Source organism: Haliotis rubra, unplaced genomic scaffold, assembly GCF_003918875.1.
Source record: "Haliotis rubra isolate DU_JTF1 unplaced genomic scaffold, ASM391887v1 Scf1526, whole genome shotgun sequence".
Taxonomy (NCBI): Eukaryota; Metazoa; Mollusca; class Gastropoda; order Lepetellida; family Haliotidae; genus Haliotis; species Haliotis rubra.
In genome coordinates this window covers 66,449-87,465 of record NW_025765477.1, presented here as the reverse complement: position 1 = coordinate 87,465, position 21,017 = coordinate 66,449, and the positions used below count along the sequence as shown (strand labels likewise).

Genomic DNA, 21,017 nt, shown 5'->3' with positions numbered 1-21,017 from the left:
ATGGTAACAACATCAAAGAAAGAAGAACTGCTCTTCGAGTTCCACAGGGATCAGTCCTTGTCCGATCCCTTGTTCATAATGTATTAATTTCACCTCTTTGGGATGCTGACTGGTATCATAATTCAATTCCCCATCTGCATGCAGATGACACCCACCGTACATACCTTTGCGCCAACAAAAAGCAAACGATACCGCTGAATTCTCCTTGCTGTCAGTATCTAAAATGTGTTTCTAGATAATCCAGAATGACGGCCATGAACCTTTTGAAGCTTAATGATGACAAGATTAGAGCTCCTCATTTTCACAAAAGTCCACCAGAAGACTCTCCCACCGCCGTGTAAGATTGAAAATGAGTTGTTCGTTGAAAGGTACCCGCGGTACTTTTCAACATTGAATTATTACCACTTTTCAACGCCCGGGGTCTTTTTTCACCACGAATAATTACCTGGCCGTTATTGAAAATAACCTGGGTCACGTATTGAAAAGATAATTCGTTGAATAATGACCTCGCTAGGTTTCCCAACGCTTGTAAATGTACGTAGCCAATTGGTTCAATCATGATTAGATTTTACCCATGTACTTATTTATGCATATTTGCAAATATAACTTCAATTATAGATTCGTGTTGTGTTTTAATATGGTCTCCTCGCAATTCCGTGTGAATGGCTTAAAATAATATTATTATAGTTTTATCAAAATGTTTTGTCTTAAATGCTGCGCCACAATGCATGAGACGAAACAAATCATTTGTTGGACGACTGTGCCTGTTCCTTTGAGAGACGCCGCAGATCAAGACGGGAACATCCAACTCTTGGATATCGTGCCGATGCACGTCCGAATAAAATAAAATAGTACAGGATGATTTCAAAAAGAACACAACACTGATAAAGTCATTGTGACAACACTTTTAATCAACGTGGAAGAACAAGAAGTCAAGGATATCTAAGATTTGTAGCTGCAGGAACCACCCAAAAGGGCGCTCTAAAAATCCGGGAACTTCAAACTTTCGGCGAAAATGTGAAAAATTCAATCTGATAACGACGACCTGTTTTTCAACCAACCGGACCGCTACATATCCTCACGTAGATAAAGGTATCCTGATTGAAACAAACTCTAGTTTTAACGCAAATTTCTAAACTGAGTTTGACAATTTCAAACAGCTGAAAATTTAACTCAACCTACTCTTTAAATAAAAACCAAACAACTTAAGTAATCTATCCAACAAACTCAAATTCTCTTACCGCAGGTTTGTTTTATATCGATTTCAGTTCATCTCGGGAAAATACATTTCAAATCTGGAGAAACCTAACCAAGTCAAAAACCAGACTTAAAGTTTGTTTTGAGAAATCGGGTCAAGAGCGTCCATCAGGAATGTAAAGAATTTTGGTGTAAATAAAACGTAAGCATACACGTTTCTTTTAAATGCAAAATCTACTGATATTCTAATGTATTGCGGTTTTATTTATTTGACCTTTTCAGGCGTTGAAGCATATACATGAATCCACATACTCTGTCCATTTGCTATGTATATAGGAACACTCCAAACCTCTGATACAACGTTAGTTTTCGTACAACATAAATTTCCCTTGAACAGCTTTGTTGACTAGCTGATCTAGTGCTGTGAAGGCTGACTAGTTCCTTTGGAGATAGAATGGAGCAAGCGACATTGACATGTGTAAACCAACACAAGAAGCTAAATACAACGTTAGCCTTTACAGAGCTTGTAAATCCTTCTGTGACTGGTGTGTTATGTGCACATACAAAAGTGTTATTGAGTCTGGAAGGTGTTTGAAACATGCCGCAACGCGTCAATGCACTGCTATTGTGTTCCATAGAGCAATAATTGTCATAGTCTAGGCGTGATGTCTCAAATGCATGGGGCTAGCATTTTATTGATAGGTCTCATGTACCCGCTAATCTTGTCTGATGTTCCTAGGTGGGGAAATTCCAGACGCAGATGTTACCAATGCGGATTTTCCGTGCTTAATGTTGAGTCAAAAGATGACACCTAGATTTCCGAGCATGGCTTCTGCTGAACAAACGTTCCAATTTGAACTCCCATATGGGACCTTGAACTTTATTCTTATCTTGTTTGAGCTGATGATGAGAATATCTGCTTTGTCATCGTTCAAGTTTCAGAAAACTACTCCTCATCCATGATTTGATCCTCGCTTAATGCAATGTGTTATTGTTCTGCAGGGTATTCTGTACAGAAGATGCAGTTTGTGGTTTGAATCCATGATGAGAGTTGAGTGTCATCAGTATAGAGGATAACTGAGATAGGGTCACATATCACTGAACGGGTATGGTATATACAGGAATGGATTGGGCCCAGGGACTAAGCCTTGTGGTGGCACCTTCATACCCAATTCCCTCTGCCTCAGACCTTACCCCACGATGATAATCTGATTGCTTGGTGTCCTAGGAGGAACAAACACCCATCCCCACACCCAACAAATAATACATCCCACTGCACATTCCTAATTCCTGCACCATATTCCCTGGCCCAAACAAACCATACAAACCCACCCCCATTATCACACATCCCCACCCAGCAAACCCTACATCCCCACACCTAGTCAAAGAAAACATCCCACCTTTCTCCATTCTATCCTAAATAACCAACATCACTTACCCTGCAAAAACAACAAATCCACACCCCCATTAACCCATCCCCAGCCAACTATATCCACTTTCAGACATTCCATCATCCCCACAACCAAAGATTCCACTTAAGGACCACATCCCAAATCCCAACCACGTGTGGGTGGAGAGGTGCATGGTTGTGGGGGCATCTAGACATGCACAGCAGAGGATGTCTTGGTTCTGTGATATGTCAGGAGGTGATGTTATACTGTGGAGGGGTATATCTGAATGCTGTCACATTGATGTCTGAATCGGCCTAAAACAACACGACAAAATAGCATACCAATATTATTCAGAAATTGCTTATGATTGCACAACATGGAGAATCAAATTCTTGTACAATAAAAATAACAGACATACGCCCGATACAAATGAATTTGACATTATTTTACTAAACTGAATATATAAAAATACAATAGCAGCAGGATCAGTATGTTGTTTTCGATTACCTCAAAATGCATATCTTGCCAGCAACATATAGCCTGCAGATCGCCTCCCGTGGTGCAGTGAAACAGAGCCGTCCGCCCTGGGAGAGCGAAGGTCGCGGTTCGATCTGACCGCGCTCAAACCAAAAAGACGTTAAAATATGGTACCTGTTGGTCCCTGCCTGGCGCTCGGCATTAATGGCCAACAGGACTGGTCGTCTTGTTTCCATAACGTGTCTGAGGTATCTCTGCTCACTGCAAGCACGGTCTCAGTACAGCACCATAAAACCAGCTAAGTCTTGCCAGTACCAAGCAGCCTAACACACCATACACACGCATGCACGTCGTCATATGAGCGAAATATCACAATGACGTTAAACCCAATTTCACTCTCACCTCACATATATTTGTAGATGAACTTTTAGACAGATATTCCAATTATTTGTGACTTTTACCATGACTAACCCGGGTCCCATACTGCTTTTATGGCTTGAAGTCAGTATGAGAGTATACATTTGCTACATATTGATCATCTTTATACGATAACCCTGGTGGATATTAGAATAGATCTGATGTCAATAATCACATAATTTGATATCAACAATTATTCCAGTACAGATAGCAGGTAACACGTTTGATTAAAACGCAAGCAATGGACTTTTTGCTTTTACTTTTGTATTTTACAGCAGTGCACATACTCTATTACAACACACAATCAGTGATCTTTAGTTTTAGCCCCCGGAGAATATCTCCTAGAAATTGCTGACCAGTTCACCATTGTGATTTGTTTCAAAATTAAAACTGCATGGTGCGTCCTGAAATTGTGTCTTTAGATATTTAGATACCAAAGTTACTAATCAAACTTATTTGACTAAAGCACAAACCACCATGCACACAGGAGTAAAGAGACACTTGTACGCGTATTGGGTGAAAAGTTGAAATATACAACACAAGCTATATTTCTTTGGATGGCTGATGCTATGATTGTCTCTATAGTGTTATGGTGTATAGCTTTTAGGGCACCCATATTGTAAAAATCACTAAAGATACAGCATAAATGTGTAAACAACAAACAATGCTATGGTTTGGAGAGACTAAAGTCAGAGCCCTCCCCAGACTCTGAGCACACGAAGGCTGAAGATATGTATTAAAAGGCCACTCTATCTGATGAACACTGACTGTCTCACTAATGCTATCTAATGATTTATTAATTGGCTGTACTATATATTACTCATATAAAAACATATTCTGTTGTAGACTTGGATTTGAATATGTCTGTTAAACAAGATGTGAGAAATTTAAAGATGCCATCTTTTTCTAAACCATGATGTTATTCCAATAACCTACTGTAATCATGGTGTAGTTCTGCGAACAGTTGTATTTGATTCATTCTATTAATATTTCATAATGTGTCCGTTTTCCGATGATTATAAAACTGCAGCCACTGCTGTATCTGGGTTGAGGGTATATCTAGTTTTATATATAATCATAGTGATGTGATTTTCCATCCAGTAGATAACACGCCAGTGGTCCGATGTAATCAACTTCTCGGTAGGCATCACGCAGATGCTGCCACACCTAATTATTGTTATACCCCCAAGATCAATGCCTGTATTGTGTCACCATGATCAACCCCATGCAAATGAAGAAAAGAGAGATATATTGAAATGATGCATGAAAATAACAACATATTCTTCTTTATTTTATTTTTCCACACTACACTTTTGCATAAATACCCTTTCGAATTAATCAGCTATGTGTTTCCAAATGCTAGACTATTATGATTATTAATTTATATAATTCGGTAACAAACTATTTACATTAATAGGTGTCTAGTTTATCAAAGTATGCTAAATAGAGGAAATGGGACCAAATCATCGAATTATACCCAATCAAACTAGCATTAATACTCAACTACCTTTCCAATCAATTCTGGTCAAAGAGACCATGTTTTGTGTGTACTATTTCTTTGAGACAAACAGCGAGCCGACACGAAATATCAACGCCGTGGTGGTTGGAAATGGCATGTGTGTTATTGTTTACAAATGGCATATGTGTTATTGTCTCGAAACGGCTGAAATAACATTCAAGATTTCGATGTTTACTGACGAGCTGATGTTTGTTCAAAGCAGAGGTAGTGCTAATGCGAGGGCTGTATCATGAAATGCAGTTAGACGTAAATTGAATACGATGAGTAGAAAGGTAAAAGCATGACTCCATGTCAACAACACAATATTTGTAGAATCGGCCAGTCCGTAGCTCGATCAGGCTCTACATCGCGAGCGTCACGCATTTTATGCAAATCATTGCAACGGGTGTAGAGGTAGAATTTTCTAAAAATATTCATTTCTTTTCACTGATTTCATTCAAACCAAAACATATGCCAATCCGATAACATGAAAGCCACATATCGCTTCAGAAAGTCTAGGATTTTGCATTTTTAAAATAAGTGTCTGTTTTGAAGGTCCGTGAACAACCGATGTTCTCGGACAAGTATAGCAATTTTGATGGCACGAATACACGCTGTATGATATTAGCCGCACGGAGATCTCCGTGAAGGCTCATCTGGGTGTATATAGATACAGGGATGTTAAACTTCAGTTTTAGGCGCTAGTGACGGTTGTTCAATGGGTAACTCTCTCCAATGCGACAGATGCTGAACTAAAGCAACAGCATAGATTAAACAGAACAGAAATACACATAATGAGAGAATTATCCATTAACATTTTGATAGCGGCGTTAGGATGGACAGTTTCCTCTATTAAGTTTAACTCCATGATCTAATAGCCTATTTCACACTTCATTGCGTTAAAAGATTTCACGTTTAGCTGATTATAAGGGATTTCAATGCCTTGCCGATCAAGGCGATTTCTATGATGAAGCCGACTGAAATTCCATGAAGCTTTAGTTTAATTTTCCATCAGTGTAACAGTGTCCAAACAGTGATTTGAATCCAACATAATGGAAAAAATGGCACACTCCGCATTGACGACGTCCTTACAGAAACGATTAAAAACAAGACCTAAATACTGCCCTTTGAGTAGCAATGTTCAATAAAGATTTAATGGTTGTTTCCTCAATAAATGTGAGCAGAGCAATTATAGTTCCTTTACTCAGCTCACAGGGGAAAATATATACTTGTGTTTTAAAATGAAAGACTCAACAAAATGGGCAAATGTTATGATAAAGTTTGAAACTCAAGTCATTGGTTTTCGAAGGGCTATCTTGTAGTTGTTTACCATATCTTCACGTTTTATGCTATCATCGAGAAAAATCTGTAGTAGAAGAAGGTTTATACAAGCTTTTGGTTTTGTAAATACAGATAAACTCACAAATTTGCCGCTTTCCATCAAGCACGTCGTAAACAAAGTTGCGAAGCTCTTGCCAGTGCCTATATAAAACGGTGAGATGCGTAACAATGAGAGTTCAATCCGAGTTAACTTGGTACATTCTAGTTTACAGCTTTGGGGTTGTATGTTGAGTCCAATGTTATCCTCATTTGTTTGCTAAATGAACTTCCTGTAGAAATCCTGGAAATTATGGTAAACATGAGACCAATTGTTTTCCAGACGTACTTGAAATTCTAATGTTGACCCATTGCAGGATGATATAATTCTTGGGCAGAGACTATTGGTGGTCTTCCCGAGTGCCAGATAGACACTTTAAAAATCATCACAGATAACTGGTGATTAACTGTAAATTTGGAATCAAAACTTCAAAATGCTAGTTTTTAGGAGAGGTGGGAAATAGCAGGATTTAAAGGAAAACTCGCTTTATGATGAAACAAGCATTGCGACGTAAACTGCTTCTAAATATATAGGGTTTTTTTCCTTTGTAATTGTAGTCTGAGATAAAGTTGTCTCCAGAGCTTCCAGCTCTGGGTAGTAAGAAGGCTTGGAAATGGAATTAGCTAGTAAACTTAAAGGTCACATGCAACCACAAAATCAAACATAATTAAAACACAATTTATCACTTATTCATGACATATAATATACATTGCTGATTATTAAAAAACATATAAACAAAATTATAAGCGTACAATCGCAAATCAAAAATGCTAATATTTTGTACCCTGGGTTTACTTCCCAAGAAGAAGACAGCCGGGATACGAACCAGTCAGAGCGGGTGGGTGTGCACCTCGTCGTAACGGCTGGTTCAACATTTGCGAGATGCCCTCACCTGCTCATCATTGTGTGTGTATATATATAGAGATGTTGGGTTTTGTAAATACATGCTCATTTTTTGTGTATAACATTTTGCAATCAATAGACATCATAACATAGTCATGTGTACAAGCATCACACCTGCCTGTCTGTGTAATTACATAATGTGACAGAGACCGAACTTCGGGCCATAAATCAATGCAATTTGTTTATGGTGTATAGCCTGATAGGTGTTCAAATTGCATGTGGTCAGTGATCGAATTGTGTAATTGAATAAATACTGTCATTAGCAGACAGGCGAGTTAAGACACATAGATGTCAATGGAAACAGACATTGTGTTTTGTCTGTGACGACGACTACATATCTACCATCACGGTTAGAAATTCTGTCAGGGCTTAATAAATCACTGCTTTTAAGTATCGAACTGAGAAAGTGACTCGGTAAGAAGAACGTGGTGAATAGACAAATGAAATTATATAAACAGTTCGTCCGGTAATCTACTGTCATAACGCCAAAGCGCTCAAGTGCCGGGGAATATCAACAAAACATTAGAAAATAAATCACACAAAGCCTTCACCGGTATTCACCCGGACAACCTGCAGCTTCCAAGCCCATCTCAGCCACTCCATCTCCAACGCCAAAGTCAAAACTACTGAATCACAAACACCAGAACAAATGCCAAACCAGAAACAGAAACTGCGCGCAAAAAGGGAAAAAAAGAGGCTAGAGGACTAAAACAGCTTGAACAACTGATGGTGCACATTGAACAAAGGAAAACTCTCCCTTCAGAGGATTGCCCGTCGAGGTCCAATAACTCCTTTTACGGGCCCTCTGGATATGGAGGTATTCCATCCCCACCTGACACCACAATAGGAGTTCATCAAACGCTTTCTCACGTTTGCGTGGCTTGACATGTCACCAGTGGAAGCACCATGAATCCACACAAAAACATGATCAAATGGAATTGCAGAGACTTAAGAATAATTATAATGAATTACAGTTATTGATTCAAGACTTAGAAACCATCCGCGTTTTGTCTCCAAGAAACCTACCTAAAAGGACTGATAAATCTTGACATCCGCGTCGGTACAGTTCCACCACTCGCCTTTCCTCCTCCCGGGAACAAAAGCTACAGGAGGCACTTCTATCCTGGTGAGGCAGGAACATCCTCCACAGCCCTGTTCCACTTAACACCAACCTACAAACAGTTGCTGTCCACGCACGACTCTTAACGCCGAGGGTTTACACTTTAGCCAGCTTACTCTATCTTCCTCCTCCTCAACTGTCCACCGAATCAGATATTCAGAACTTGTATAATCAACTCCCAAAGCCCTGCCATAATCATGGGCGACCTGAACGGCCGCAACCCTCTTTGGGAGAATTGCTGATACCACCACCATAAGGGGAAAGGTCTACCTGAAGATTTTCTCTCAATAATGATCATATGCATCTTCAACGATGGATCAAACACACTATCTCCATCCTGCCACTGGAACATACTTTTGCGCCCGATCTATCACTTACAGTTTCTAATCTCTTAAACGAGTTTGGAATGGTTTGGTCCACGATGACCTTTGTGGAGTGACCACTTCCCAGCTATTCTTACTCCTATCACTCCCGCGGATGAACCACCTTCAACAAGATGGAATTTTACTAAGCCAATTGGCCATTATTCCAAACTCTCTGCTCTGAAAAAGCTTATACCCGGACAATCTCCAGGAATGTTCCTGATCCCATGGAACTATTTTCTGATATCTTAACATACTATTGGAGACGGAAGTCCATTCATAAGTCCTTCTGCAAAACGCACATACCGCAAACCGCTGGTTTTGATTACAAAACTGCAAACAAGGCCTAGGAAAATAGGAAGAAGGCGGAAAAATACTTCCGTCAACATCCTACTGTGCATAACCTGAATGCCGTTAAAATGACAAATGCCAGACCAAAACGTGTTACTTAAACAAACCCGGCACGCCGGTCATGGAGGAAACATGCTATTGTCCAAAATCAACTCCCGCACACCCATGTCCAAGGAATTGGGGAACGATTCAAAGATTAAGGGGCAAAGGATCAAAATCCTGAAAGGGTTCGCCATCTCAAAGATGGTGACTCTTTAAGCAATAAAGTTGAAATAGCAAACAAGCTTGGCGAAACATTGGCAAACCACTCCTCCTCGTCAAACTATAACCCCAAGTTCCAGAAATACCAAATCCAACAAGAAAAGAAATCTGTCAATTTTAACTCTGATAATGGTGAGGATTACAATGAAACGTTTTCTCTCCATGAACCACGTACTGCCCTGGGGCAGAGCTCACGACACTACAGCAGGAGCTGATGATATTCATTATCGGCTTCTGGGAAACACCTATCCCTGATTCAAGTTTGGAAACTCTACTCAATATGTTGATGATGACGATTTTGGACACCGGTTTGCAACTTTCTCCTCCTTCAAAAGTGGCACAACGCCATTATCATCCCTATACAAAACCTGGGCCGGGATCATACCGATCCCTCAAACTACAAATCCTATATATCACTAACTGGCTGTGTATTTAAAACCATGGAGCGCATAGTCAACAATCGATTAATCTGGTACCTGAGACCAATAACCTCCTTAGTGACCTCCAGTATTGGTTTCCGAAGAAACTGGAAGTACCATTGTCCATCTGGTGCATCTATCTTCTTCGATTTAGAAAAAGCATACGATACAACGTGGAAGCATGTTATCTTAAAAGATTTACATGAATTTGGATTGAGGGGCAGATTCACCTCCCAGTTCATATCTCAGGATTTTAAAACAGCAGACAATTTCAAGTACGGGTAGGTCTCCACATTGTCTGATTATTTCCACCAAGATCCAGTGCGTCCCTCTGCAGGGCAGCATCTCTTGTCTATCATCACTTTTACTAGCATCAAAATTAACAGCCTCACTAACGTTCTGAACAGTTGTTGTTGATGGGTCCCTTTTTACGTGGACGATTTCAATATTTCATAGTCGTGGTAAGAACATGCACGCAATAGAAGGCAGCTACAACTCTGCCTTAACAAAATCCAAAATGGGCCAATGAAAAATGTCTTTGTACCAGACCACACACAAGGATCGAGACCTATCTTTAGATGGTATTCCCATCAAGGTAGTAGAAGAGGCCAAATTCCCAGGGACTCATATTCGACCGCCACCTGACATTCATTCTTGCCACACATAAAATATTTGAAAACCAAGTGGCAGAAGGCTCTGGACTTACTTTCAAAGTCGTTTCAAATGCTGAGGTGGATCTGATTACCTCCTTCACTTGTGTACAGATCTTTGGTTCAGCTCTAAACTAGACTATGGCTCCATTGTTTATGGTGGAGCCTGCAAAGAAATTTAGAAAAATTAGATTCTATCCACCACCAAGGCCTGAGGGCTCTGCCTGGGAGTTTTAGGACCTCTCCAGTAGGAGCAGTCTACATGCAGAGGCTAACGAACCTTCCTTGAACAACGCCTCATTAAACTTTCACTGCAGTATATCACTAAACTACGTTCAAAATGGAGTCCAATCCAGCATACAATAGTGTTTTCAACCCTCTGTATGAAAACTTGTTTCCCTAAACTGCTGCAAGCCTGGTTCCACCACTTGGAATCAGAATTCAACCACACATATCTGCAAAACAAATTGATCTCAATAGCATAGCACCTTACCGACTCCCTGTCTTCACCACCACCTGGCGGATGAATTTGAAACCACAGGTCGATCTTACTCTCACTAAATTCAAAATCTGAAACAAAACCCTTGATGTTCCAGCAGGAATACATCCAGTTACGTTCCAAGTATGACACCCATAGATCCATTTTCACAGACGGATCCAAGGATGAGGGCCAAGTCGCCAGTGCTACAGTCATTGATCTAAGACTGTCTCCCTCTAGGATTCCCGACAACAGTTCCATTTTTTCACTGCCGAGGCCAAAAGCTATCTTTTCAGCTTTGACCTATATTAAACAGCAGAATCATTCCAAAAACTTCATCGTTTTCACAGATTCATTATCTTGCCTTCAAGCACTTCAAAATGTTACTTCAAGTCACCCAATCATTCGTGACATTTTGGAACTTTACAACGACCTCTCTACTGGCCAATGTGACATCGTCCTCTGCTGGTTGCCGGGTCACGTCGGCATAGCAGGTAACACAAAGCTGATGCTGCAGCAAAAGCAGCTCTTGACAAGCCCTTATCTCCACTGCTGATCCCGTACAGCGATTTCAAACCCACTATCAAAAGCTATAGTCGGGACCTCATGCAAAAACGATGGGACACTCAAGTAGGAAGAAATAAACTGTATGAATTGAAACCAACAATTGGTTATACCTACTTGGGTTGTCAGTCAAGACGTGATGAGGTAATTTTTACGACGATGTCGTATTGGCCACAGCCGATTTACTCATGACTATCTGCTGAAAACGGATGGGGATGGACCCCCCATGTGTGTTTCTTGCGATGAGGTTTTCACCATCAAGCATATTCTGCTTTGAATGCGTGGACTTATCGTCTGCAAGGGACTCACATTATGATGCAACAAACGTAAAGATCTGTTCTCCCGCGTGAGCGCTCATCTGATAGTGAACTACCTGAGGGAAGTTGATCTGTATCATAAACTGTGAAATGTAACTATCATAAATTGTAACTGTGAAATGTGACTAACAAATTGCCTGCCTTTAAATTTGATGCTATGACTTTTTCTGCTTTTAAATGAAAATGTAATGAATATATGTTTTTGAAATAAAACTCATTCCGAGTATGTACTTACAATGTTTATTAATGCAAACTTGTTCTCGTCACTATATGGCGGGAATAATGCCGATGTGACGCAAAACCCAACTCAGTTCAATTCAATTCCAACCTGTGCGAACCTATTTCACTGCGTATGTGACTATGACCGCAGCCCAGCGCAGCGCAGCCAAACTGTTGAAACCACTTTTCCCCCCAAGCGCTGGGGGGAAATTAGTGAATCGTTTGAACTCCGATTTCGCGAGTTTTTTTTCATCGCGTTATTTTTCAACTTGATAAGTTGAATTTGCATTTTTGATGATTTGGTTCAGTAAGTCCATACCGAATGGTATCAGAATCTGCAAAGTTGTGTTTTACGTTGCATGTGACCTTTAAGGAAATTATGACCAATACCTATGAAAGTATTTTTATTAATATTTGACAGCCAAATTCAGCCAATATGTTTGTACGTGTCAGAAGCTTGGGGGGTTAAAATATCCGATAGCATTGAAAACAATTCACTTACAAGGATGTAAAATGTTTTTAAATATCGGTCCACAGACACCAAATGCAATAGTATATGGAGAATGTTGACGGTTTCCAGTTTATATTAATTCCTACGTTCGAACGATGAAATATTGGCTTAAGTTAATGACAATGCATGATGAACGAATTCCGAAAAGGCATATATTATGTTGTATTACCTAGATACTGCTGGGTACCACACACATGGACGTCTGAGATCCGTCATATACTTTGCTTACACGGTTTTGGATTTGCCCAGTTTTCACAAGCTGTGATCCGTGCCCTTTTATTCACATTTTAAAGAACGTGTGATCAACATGTTTTAACAAAATTGACATCTACTCTTGAAAATAGTTCATGCTATAAGTTATAATTCTACTACAATCTACGCGATTTGACACGCACAGTATACAACATTCAAGGAACGCTGACAAAGTTACTTCTGTCATACGTTATAAAACGTGCAACATACTACTGGTCCATTTTCAACAGTACAAAAGTACTCTCGCCATGATACAATTAATCAAAAAGACACAGACCTACAATTACACAACTATATCAGAAACAGTTGTGCCACGGCACTGTAGTTTACGGAAACGTGCTTAGCGCAACGAGAGAGGTCAAAACAAAACACACAGCCGAATCCGTAACATGATATGCATGCGTTACGCATTGCTATTTAACAAATTCCAGCTGAATCGGTGCGAAAATGAGTCACTAATGAGACAAGATGGCAATTTGTATAATGAAGGTAAAATGCGATGCACAGCAAAACCCGCACTATATTTGTTGATTCTTACTATTCAGTACCTACATAGTAAGTTTCAGCTGAATTGCTGCAGAAATGAGTCACAAATCAGTCAAAAAATGGCATTTTCAATATGGCCATATACATATTGCAAGAAGATATATGAAAATGTTCAGCTTCATCACTCAAGTAGATAGTAGTTTCAGAGAACATGTTTTAAAGATATAACTGAAATTAAAGGCCGTGTCGAATAACAGGTCAAACAGAGGTAAAATGGCGAAATAAAGCAAATGTGTTGAGTTTGCTATCTGGCACAGATATATCAACTTTCAGCTGATTCACTGCAGAAATTGGGGACTAAAGAGCGAAAATGGCATTTTCAGTATATGGCGGCTGTAGTCGCCATATCTGAAATTGGATCGGAATGCCTCTAACAACCTTTGGTGTCCTCTGGTTTGGAACATGTATGTCAAATTTCAGCCTCATCGGCTAAGTAGTTTTGGAAATGATGTTTACAGATGTCGCACGACGACGGACATACAGCCAACGACATAAGCTCATCTGAAGTTTGTCCAGGTGAGCTAAAATGTGTCTATGTTCACCATCCAACCAGTGTGCGAAATAGTTTCCAAATTGTACTTACCAGTCGGGCAAACTATGCCTGAAAGTTTCTAGCCCACAAAATATATCACTAGCCCGAAATTTGACACGGGTTTCATCATTAAGCTGCCAATATGATGAACATTTTTATCAGGCCATAATCTTGCATGATTTAAAAGTATATTATAAGTTAACATGTCGGAGAGAATTATATGTTTTCAAAATCACCCCATGAAAGTTCACTTGCCAGTCGGCCCAGTGACTGTGGAGATTTACTGGCCCGACTGGAATTTTACTAGCCACGGACTAGCGGACCAGTGGCTATTTCGCACATTGCATCAAACCACAGATGTCCGGTACGTTGCATACGCGTATATATCTTAACATATGTATCTTACTTGACAGTGTAGAAACAGCGAGGGTCATTATTCAACGAGGGTATCTTTTCATTACGTGAACCGGGTTTATTTTCAATAGCAGCCGGGTAAATATTCAATGTTGAAAAAAGACCCCGGGCGTTGAAAAGTGAGTCCGGGTAATAATTCAATGTTGAAAATGTACCCGCCGGGCACCTTTTCAACGCAGGTATGTTTTCAATCTTACACCGGCTTTCAAAATTGGTGACAGTATCATAGAACCAAGTAAAAAGGCTCGCAATCTGGGAGTAATTCAGGACTCTGTTTTTTCACTTGAAGACCATATCAGCCAAATCTGCAAACAGGCATACTTCCATATCAGGAACATTGCTCTAATAAGGAAGTATATAAACACACGTGTGGCTGCATCACTCATCCAGGCATACGTGTTATCCCGTCTGGATTATTGTAATGCTCTCTTGGTTGGGTTACCAAAACAACGAATTGCAAAGTTACAGCGGGTACAAAATTTAGCTGCTAGAGTTATCTCTCGAACCGGCAAAAATGAGCACATAACTCCAGTTCTGATGCATCTGCATTGGCTCCCAATAGTCAAACGGATAGAATTTAAGATTCTTGTGCTTGTATACAAAGCTTTTCACGGTATTGGCCCATCATACATCAATGAACTGATCCAGTGCCATCAACCCTCCCGTTCCCTACGTTCTAGTAGTGCCCAGTTACTAGTTGTGCCACGTACGAGAACAAAGACATTTGGAGACAGATGTTTCTCAAAAGCAGGTCCTTTACTTTGGAACAACATCCCATTGGGCATTAAAAGTGCAGAGAAAATCTGTGCATTTAAGAGAATGTTGAAAACATTCTTTTTCAAATCATGTTACAGTTCCGAGTGACACTTTCTTTGTCAGACTCATACGAAAGCGCCTTTGAGCAGGACTCATCTGGATATTGGCGCTATATAAATCTCTATATATTATTATTATTTATTATTATGTCCATCCAAATGTGATAAAATTCTCCTCACTGTTAAGTTGTAAAAATCCAGTTCTTCTACAAAATATGTCAATGTTCATTTACTATGCTATGATTACCCGATCTAAATTCCTCTCAAATGTAACATAACTTTATGTACTATAAGCCTGAGGCCTCCTCAGTGCAAATAAAGATTATTATTATTATTATTATTATTATGACGCGAAATACTTTCCCATACTATGACATTTACAGACGGTTTTCATCACTCTTTTCTCACTGGCTTGTATTGCATGGATCTCGTAGGGATGCTTGGGGATGTTACCAGCAGTGTGATTCTGATCCGTGATACTGATACTGTGAAACTGATGCTGCAATACTGACACTTTGATACTGATACGTGATACTGATACCGTGATACTGATACTGTGATACTGATACTTTGATACTGATACGTGAAACTGATACGTGAAACTGATACGTGAAACTGATACTGTGATACTGATACTGTGATACTGATACGTGATACTGATACTGATACTGATACTTTGATACTGATACTTTGATACTGATACGTGATACAGACACTGTGATACTGATACTTTGATACTGATACATGATACTGATACGTGATACTGATACGTGATACTGATACTGTAATACTGATACTGTGAAACTGATACTGAGATACTGATACTTTGATACTGATACGTGATGCTGATACGTGATACTGTGATACTGATACTTTGATACTGATACTTTGATACTGATACCGTGATACTGATACTGTAATGCCGATAATGTGCTACCGATACAGTGCTTCTGATACTGTGCTACTGATACTGTGATACCGATAGTGTGATACTGATACTGTGGTACTGATACTGTGCTAATGATACTGTGATAATTGATACTGGGAAACTGATACTGGGATACCGATACCGTGATACTGATACTGTGACACTTATACCGTCATACTGATACTCTGATAGTGATACCGTGATACCGCTACTGTGTTACCGCTACTGTGCTACTGATACTGTGCTACTGATACTGTGCTACTGACACTGTGCTACTGATACTGTGCTACTGATACTGTGATACCGATACCGTGATAATGATACCGTGATGCTGATGGTGTGCTACTGACACTGTGATACCGATACCGTGATACTGATACTGTGCTACTGATAGTGTGCTACCGATACCGTGCTACTGATACTGTGCTACTGATACTGTGCTACTGATACTGTGATACTGATACCGTGATACTGATACTTTGATACTAATGCTGTTCTTCTGATACTGTGCTACTGATACTGTGCTACTGACACTGTGCTACTGCTACTGTGCTACTGATACTGTGATACCGATAGTGTGCTACTGATACTGTGCTAATGATACTGTGATAATTGATACTGGGAAACTGATACTGGGATACCGATACCGTGATACTGATACTGTGACACTTATACCGTCATACTGATACTCTGATAGTGATACCGTGATACCGCTACTGTGTTACCGCTACTGTGCTACTGATACTGTGCTACTGATACTGTGCTACTGACACTGTGCTACTGATACTGTGCTACTGATACTGTGATACCGATACCGTGATAATGATACCGTGATGCTGATGGTGTGCTACTGACACTGTGATACCGATACCGTGATACTGATACTGTGCTACTGATAGTGTGCTACCGATACCGTGCTACTGATACTGTGCTACTGATACTGTGCTACTGATACTGTGATACTGATACCGTGATACTGATACTTTGATACTAATGCTGTTCTTCTGATACTGTGCTACTGATACTGTGCTACTGACACTGTGCTACTGCTACTGTGCTACTGATACTGTGATACCGATAGTGTGCTACTGATACTGTGCTACTGATACTGTGATACCGACACCGTGATACTGATACTGCGATACTGATACTGTGCTACTGATGCTGTGATACCGATACCGCGATACTGATACTGTGCTACTGACACTGTGCTACTGATACTGTGCTACTGACACTGTGCTACTGATACTGTGCTACTGATACTGTGCTACTGATACCGTGACACTGATACTGTGCTACTGATACTGTGTTACTGACACTGTGATACTGATACTGTGCTACTGATACCGTGATACTGATACTGTGATACTGATACTGTGATACTGATACTGTGCTACTGATACTGTGCTACTGATACTGTGATACCGAGACTGTGATACTGACACTGTGCTAGTGATACCGTGATACTGATACTGTGCTACTGATACTGTGATACTGAGACTATGATACTGATACTGTGCTACATATACTGTGATACTGATATCCTGATACTGATACTGTGATACTGAGACTATGATACTGATACTGTGCTACTGATACTGTGATACCGATACCGTGATACTGATACCGTGATACCGATACCGTGATACCGATACCGTGATACCGATACTTTGATACCGATGCTGTTCCTTCCGATACCGTGCTACTGATACCGTGCTACTGACACCGTGCTACTGATACCGTGCTACTGATACCGACCGATACCGTGCCACTGATACCGTGCCACTGATACCGTGATACCGATACCGCGCTACTGATACCGTGCCACTGATACCGTGCCACTGATACCGTGATACCGATACCGTGATACCGATTACCGTGATACCGATACCGTGATACTGATACCGTGCCACTGATACCGTGATACCGAGATCCGTGATACCGACACTGTGCTAGCGATACCGTGATACCGATACCGTGATACCGATACCGTGCCACTGATACCGTGATACCGAGACCGTGATACCGACACTGTGCCAGTGATACCGTGATACCGATACCGTGCCGCTGATACCGTGATACCGAGACCATGATACCGATACCGTGCCACATACACCGTGATACCGATATCCTGATACCGATACCGTGATACCGATACCGTGATACCGAGACTATGATACTGATACTGTGCTACATATACTGTGCTACATATACTGTGATACTGATACTGTGATACTGATACTGTGATACTGAGACTGTGATACTGATACTGTGCTACAGATACTGTGATACTGATACTGTGCTACTGATAGTGTTACTGATATGTGATACTGATACCATGGTACTGATATTGTGATAGTGATACCGTGATAATGATACTGTGCTACTGATACTGTGATACGTGATACTGATACGGGATGCTGAAACTGTGGTACTGATACTGTGATACTGATAATGTGATACTGATACTGTGATACTGATACTGTGGTACTGATACTTTGCTACTGATACTGTGATACCGATACTGTGGTAGTGATACTGTGCTACCGATACTGTGCTACTGATACTGTTGTACTGATACTGTGCTACTGGTACAGTGATACTGCGATACTGATAACGTGATACTGATACTGTGATACTGCGATACTGATAACGTGATACTGATACTGTGATACCGATCCTGTGATACCGATACTGTGATACTGATACTGATGGTGAACGTATGGTCACAGACCGCCGTATTGGGGTATTGCTTTGCCGCAGGGGTGATGCTTTGGGCGGCTTTTGACATCAAAGAAACAATAACCTTTTTGGTGAAAATGGTATAAGCGGCGGCTGCTACCATTAGAACAGGACATGTTTCCGAACACCCGGTGTCATATTACACTTTCTCAGGGGTCCATTTAAAAGACTCTCATCGCCATGTTGCTGTTACACCATGTGGAATCTGTTTCGACGGTGAATCAAGGTTATTCCTTCCGGTTGACGTTAGATGATATATCTTTTTCCTAGACATATGTAACGCTCATTTGTAACGTTCAGCTCAAACCTAAAGCATTTTTTGTTAATTTGATCTTGTTTTGCAGACAAGATGTCTAGCGAACCACCCCCTCCACCCACCTACGAGCAGGTCTTGTTAGAGACCCAGGATGATGCCAATATGGAAATATTCACAGTACAAAACTCCGGTAAGACTTCCCCTATAAGTATTTTCGTGTTTGATATTTTTGGCGCGGAAACAAAGAAGTCATAAGATGAAACATCAATACACGGGGAAAACGTGACTGAACATTAGGCAGTATCTTCAATTTAATGAAAATATATGAAGCTTCATTTGTTGAAATGAAATAGAACTGAGCCATGAGTGAAAACTGGACGAGTTAACAAAAAGCACTCTACTACAAAGACTATCAAATGAGGAAAAGCCAGTGGTTGGTTGATGTCCTCTTTGTGGAGTACCTAGTTGGATGGCTGGACAACGTGGACAACGTGGACAACGATCCATGACATTCCAGGGGATTCTTGTGGACATGTCTGGGAGGCGCAGGGCACATCAATATTGACGCTGTTCTGTACAGTTCCGACTGTTTGGGGCCAGGCGTTGTCATGCTGATAAAGCGACATTACGCGGCCGATGTTGTAGAAGTGGTTTGGCAGTTGGGTGAATAATGCCATCAATGTAACGCTGAGCTGTCACATTGCTCTTTACCAACGACCAGTGGTGTTCTCGACGGCACACAAACTCCTTCCTCACACGATAACTACCCTCGGCCATAAGATCTCGGCCTCCTGAACGCCACCGCCGTTCTTTCTTCCATTCAGCGTTAAACACAGTGTCTTTCTTCGACGCTTATCTTACAGAACCGGATTTCCAAAGTGATGAAGACCCTGAGCCAGTCACGTCCCTGACGACGATGGTGCTCTGTTAATAACTGTCCCCAGTAAGCTCTGTAAGCCCTAATTCGATGAACCATGTCTCGCCTGGTCTCTGTCTGTCAATTTACCATATGACGCAAGGCATTCATCGCTGATGATGTTACTATGTCAGAAATCGATTCCGCAGATGCAAAGTACAAAAAGTAAGGCGTAGGTACCCCTAGTCTTAATGTTCTTGTCTTCGTCCGATGTCAGGGCGGCCTGTCTGTAACGTTGCATCATGGTAGTTACAGCGACACGGAGAAACCAAACGTTGTACCAATGTTTGCAAGGGTGGCCCCAATGTCATTTTGTTCAACATTCTCTGACACTGCAGTCTAGATAAGCAATAGTCATTTTCAGCACAGGTTAATGGTAAGGGTGAAAACTAGGTCTTGATATAGGCCAGTGGAACATGTATTCTTCATGATAATTCATTTCATACATCCATTCTTTCAAAAGGGGTAATGCACCCTCGATAATGATCGTGCACACGAACAGGGTTTCCATCTTAATGGCATGTATATATCAAGATGAATATTTTCTATCCATGATGAACTGCAATAATCCTTTGCTAAACATTTACGATCATGTTTTCGGCCCTGAAGTGCTGCGTTGATTACCACAGCACATGCCACCTCTTGACAAACGGAACAACGTAATCATCATCAGTAGTAGTAACCAAACTCATGTCTATTTTAATTTTACATTGTCATTATAATGAAGCCGTTTTTCACGTGTTTTATCAGGTGTGGGGAATCTAGATTATAGCGCCTACGAAGCCGACGGTCAAAGGCCGCCTCCACCAAGACAAGCTTTTGCAACATCATCTACTGAACAAGCTGCACCCTTACCCCGAGCAGGAACATCGGCACCTGCGGCCGACCCTTCTTTGAAAGGCTTCAAAAGCAAGGAAGACCGAAGAGGTGAACCGTCGTGAGGTCGTGTCAATTAGATCACACGTCCATTAAACATCCCATGACAGATATTCCTGTTTGTAATGGTGAACCAACGTAAGGTCGTGTCAATTAGATCACACCACCTTTAAACATCCCATGACAGATACCCCTGTTTGTAACGGTGAAACAACGTAAGGTAGTGT

At 40.8% G+C, this 21,017-nt stretch overlaps 1 long non-coding RNA gene across 1 annotated transcript in view; it reads left to right on the top strand.

The window, feature by feature from the left end:
* The window catches only part of LOC124270555, a 48,829-nt gene extending 28,043 nt beyond the window's left edge, over positions 1 to 20,786 (top strand). The window contains exons 2-3 of the long non-coding RNA XR_006896821.1: positions 19,087 to 19,188; positions 20,665 to 20,786. This is a non-coding gene — a long non-coding RNA (uncharacterized LOC124270555). The remainder of the gene's footprint in view (positions 1 to 19,086; positions 19,189 to 20,664) is intronic.
* Positions 20,787 to 21,017: the final 231 nt, after the last annotated feature.